This window comes from Vitis vinifera, chromosome 18 (genome assembly GCF_030704535.1).
Source record: "Vitis vinifera cultivar Pinot Noir 40024 chromosome 18, ASM3070453v1".
Classification (NCBI taxonomy): Eukaryota; Viridiplantae; Streptophyta; class Magnoliopsida; order Vitales; family Vitaceae; genus Vitis; species Vitis vinifera.
The window spans coordinates 22,584,570-22,589,947 of record NC_081822.1 but is presented as its reverse complement, the minus strand read 5'-3'; positions in this window follow the sequence as shown (position 1 = coordinate 22,589,947).

The following is a 5,378-nucleotide window of genomic DNA, read 5'->3' as shown; positions in this document are numbered from 1 at the left end:
CACTGGTATTTAATCATTTTGAATATTCATGCGAAAAGAATTGAGTTGTTGGATTCATTAATTGACGAAAGGAAAAAACGGATGGATGCCTTCATAAAGAAACTAGTAAATATAGTTGTAGTCCAATTAATTAGGTGAATTGTTGTCATTATTTTTTAAAGATGTCCATATTTATAATTGTATATTATGTTAAGGTGAACATTTTGTCAACTATCATTGGGATTCAAGAAAGAAGACCATCAGTGGACATGACAAAATTTGAATTCGTTGTTCCAGAAGTTGTCCAACAATTGAATCCGTAAGTTGCAAGATTTATATTCCTTTTTAACTATGGAAAGCAAATCAAGTTATAAATTTACTAATTTGATGCCCAATTGACTTATAATTTCCTTAATTACTATTTGTAGGATGGATTGTGGCATATTTGTAATCAAGTTTATGCAATTATGGAGTAACGGTGGGCTTTGTCGTGCAATTGCAAATGTATTATATTATGCTGAATAAAATATTTTTTATTTTTTATGATTGTGAATTTTTGTTAATATTATATTATATACTCTTTTGTACAAGACAAGGTCATAAAGTACAGGGAAAAACTCCTAACACAACTGATAATGTCTCCAAAAAATAAAGTCAAGGAAAATGTCTACTAGGCTATGGATCAATGATGTTGTTTCATTAGACAATTGGGCTATGTTGTTTCTGAAAGAGGATTTATTTAAGATTATATAAGTTGAGAAAAGTCATTCTATGAGTTTGTTTGGTTTATAACATTGTAAGCATGATGGAGTCACATTCTAAAATTACAGTTGGCCGGTGGATAATAGTTCATACAAGTAATAGTTTGGAAATGGAAATTTTATTCCGATTTTCTTATTATTATTTTAAATTTTTTTGGTTTATAATAGTTGATATTTTTTTACAATCTGATGGAGTTCCATTTCCAAATTTATTAGTCTGATGAATGATATAGATATTGAAATGACCACTGCCTATTGTGCTAGAGGTTGGGCAAAGCCCATATATAACATTCAAAACATGAGTATTTCTTATGACCCTGAATCTTTTAGGTATGCACTACAATGGGAGTCTAAGAATTCGATTGTTGTAAGCACTACAATCCAAGATTGGCTGACATCAACTAATTTGTTTGGAACTCATAGCTGCTAATGTTTATTAATAATTATTGTTATGACATTATTTGTTTATGATCTTCAGATTTCTGTGAATTGCTGCAGGCATTGCACTGTCAATGATGAAATAAGGTGCCATGCTAACTATATTAAGCACGCTAGTGACAGCTTTGGCTTGGCCGGCAACACTACTTGCCGCTACTGATTTCATAGATAGCAAATGAAATATTGCTCTGGACAGGTTTTCTTTGTCATTTTATTGTACTAGGAATGCCTAGAGGAAGAGACAGACATCTGTCAATTTCATTTCTCTCAAAATGCTTGCATGCAGTGGCATTGGTGATTTGTCTTAATTACTAGGCAATCTAGGTTAAAACTTATAAGAGTTGATTATAAATCATAGTCATCGCTTTCGCAAACTATTGGAGTAACTTGGTGAAAACCGAAGAATGATTTTGAGAGTTAGAAAGGCAATGCATCAATAAAATTATGCAAGCAAACCCGTGACTTAAAAAATGCCTATTAAACATATTACCTTTTCAAGAAACCTGTAAGAGAGTAATTTCAAAGTCTTTAGAACTAAATGATAAAAGGTTTTACATTCTAGTTTTGCATGGTAAAAGCTACCATTTTGAGTTCATTTCAACCAAAAAAATTATTAAAAAAATAGAAAAATAAAAAATAGATTTTAATTTAATAAATTAAAAAATTAATTTGACATATTTGTATAATTTATTTCTACTAGAAAATAAGTTTATGAATAACTCTATTCTATAATGTTTTCAGATTGTTGCATTTTAAAAAATCAAAAAATACAAAAGCTCATTATCAAAGCTAAGAAGACATTTCTAATTTGAGGTTACAAAAAACAAAATTATTGAACCATTATATATAAGAAATTGGTAATCAACCCAAGAAATTGGACTTTATTTAGTCAAAAGATCACATTGTTAGTTTATGTTGTAATTTATCATACGGTTAGTGTTTTTTTTATCATAATGTTAGTGAATTTATGTTGTAAATGTAATTAAAAAATGTAGGCAAAACTGTGAACTATTATAATTAAAAATCTAACACAAGTCCACATAATGGAGATAAATAACCTATTACAAATAACTCCAAATACAAATACATCAAAGTACAATGCAATTAAGCATTACATATATAATCCAAAACATAATAAACATGAAGTAAGTGTATGATTAAGCATTTTTCAAACATAGAACAAAAAATAAAAGTAGTCCTACTAAAATTACTTTCTGCATGAACTCAATTCTTATTAAAATATGTTTAAAATCTTCATCCACGCCATACATTCTTCTTTGAACAATCTCTTCTGGTTCTTGGTAAGTGTTGCTATCACCAAATCCTTCCGGGAATGCCCATTTAAAGAAATGACAGTCATCTCTAGTATTTGCATATTGACAACAATAATATAATCTATTTGGGTTATCCTTTGATTCAGAAATTCTAACAATTGCCCCCTGTCTTGGTGAACATTTACACATACAGTTATGATAAAGTAGATATTCACCATTTCTAGTATTGCCTCTTATATTTCTAAATGAAGCACTTGAAGATGTCATGATGTAACTTGTATTTCAATGGAAAAGAAGTTAAACAAATGCAATGAACATGTACAAAGTCAATAATGATCTTCAAAATAACATTAAAAACATGGTTACAAACCACCCTAAATAATAATAAGATCATAAGTCTAAACTAGTGGCATATGTAATACAAACATTTTTTTCATGACAATCAAGTAAATAAGTAAGTTCCAAAATTTCATAAACCACACATATCATCACAATCAAAATAAGATAAAAAGTAGCATGCCACCATACAAGCATAACACTAGAATCATGGAACGGGTAATGGATTTTTGCATGAAGCTCGATTATGGCCTGCAACTTGACATCATGAATAGAATGTAAGCCTTTTTTAACTAAATTAAGACTCTATTCGATAGTGTCGAGGCCTTCTAGGTGGTCGTCTTGAGTATGGAGGTTTAAGTGAAGGATATAAGTGACCTTGAGCATCACAACCACATCCATCAGCATCAATTGTAGGCATATTGTGATTTGTAATTGAATTGAAGTGTCCAGAATATATCAACTTTTGCATTGGAAGCTTGAAATATGAGTCAACATATTCATAAACATCCTGTTTCATCTGCCGTATTGTTGCACATGTATGCTCACAAGGTATTCTGACCATTTTCCAAGCCTTACAAGTACATGTACGCTCTCTCAAATTCATGTCTACATATACTTTCAAAATTCATGTCTACATATACTTTCATATTGAATACCTTAAACACACCACCAACATAGGGATATACAGGAAATGACCCACTCTTTATAATGTTTTCCAACAACTTTTCCTCGGTCTTTGGGCCAATTAGAGCTTTCCAATTTTTTGTAGTATCCATATGATCGCATGCTAGATGAGCAAATTTATCCATATGTGTCATTACTAAGTTAAATTGTGTAATGACGTTCCTCTTTCAGCTAAGCATTGAATGATTCAGCAAGATTAGTTGTCATCTTATCCCATCATTTTTTGGCAAACTTTGACATTGCGCAATGTTGTGAACTATTCTCTTCAACCTACTTCGCTAAGTCACTGTTATATGTCTTTAATTTTTCCATGGCTACAACATAATCATCATCCAACCTAGCATACGCAACACTATCAAGTAGCAACAATGCATCCACTTTACATTTTTTTACCTTCCTACTATGTTTAATCACATAGCTAATAAAATTCTCTTTCACATGACGATAGCAATATGCATGATTTTCTACTCCAAAAAATTGAGAAACACTACAAAGGATTGCTTGATGCCTATCTGATATTATGACTACCTCTTTATCTTGAAGCATGCCCTTCAATTTCTACAAAAACCATAGCCAATCCTCATAGTTTTCTGAACTTATAACACAAAATGCAATTGGGAACATGCCATCATCAACATCATAAGCTGTTGCAGAAAATAAGGAGCCCCTATCTGGTCCACTCAAATGAGTTGAGTCAATTGCGATAACAGGTCGACAACCTATTAAAAACCCTTGAATTGAAAAGGAATGTACAATGAACAATTGTCAAAAATGTCCATCTTATCTGGTACATTCAACAATCATCACTAGATTAATGTCTACCAATCTCTGACATAACCATGGCAACAACATATATGAGTTTTCTGGAAGACCATATATTCTCTCCTTTGTTATTTCTTTGTATGTCCAAGCTTGCTTATAACTCAATGAAACACCATACCGACTCCTGAAATCTTTGCAAATTTGACGGGGCAAATACTGAGGGGTTGCCCTTATTACTTGCTCTATGACACGAGAACCTCTCCTTCCCCGCATTAAAGGTTGGCTTGAACACTCAACATCTGCATAATGATTGTGTACATCAATGAAGATGTTAACCTTCAAAATTTTGGTTGTGCCTACTGAATTAGCAGTTATTCTCCAAAGGCACCCATCCACTAAACAACACACATATATTTTCTTTGGAGAGTTCTTTTTGAATTTGTATTGAAATCTACCAACTAATGACATCGTATATAATGCATTTCTAAATTCATTTGCATTAGGAAAACTATGCCCACTCCCAATAATAGGTTGAGGACAAAGACTTAAATCATGTGGCCTAACTTCAGTTTCTGCACATCTGGACATGAAGCCTTGAGAAAGTCCTAAATTAGACTCATTGTTTGCTTGACATGATGCAACTGAATTGTGTGTCTCCTCCGTACTATTATGACTGCATTTTATAGCACACTCAGTTAATTAATATTATAAGCACCTTCCATAATGGAATTAATGACAACTAATACAAGATATATCACTTACCAATAATCATTTTGCACATTGACTATACCTTCTTCACCTTCTACTCTTCGAGTTTGTTTTAATACATAAATATGAGCATAATCATAACTATGGGATAACATCATATGCATGTCCTCATCATCATCCAACTGTTGAAGTGCAGATGGATCAAACTCAAGGGTGTAATGAAATGTATATCCATTTAGATTAATATCCAACCGTTCACATGCCTTTGAAACAAAATCAGCATATGACACGCCTTGTCCAATGTACATGCCTTTTTTTTTTTCCCCACCCTTGTATTGGATTTGTTTATCCTCTTTAAGTACAATCTCCCCTCTTTCATGAAGGTAGCCATAAATGGAATTTTCTAAGTCCATTTACCAATTCAAAAGTATGT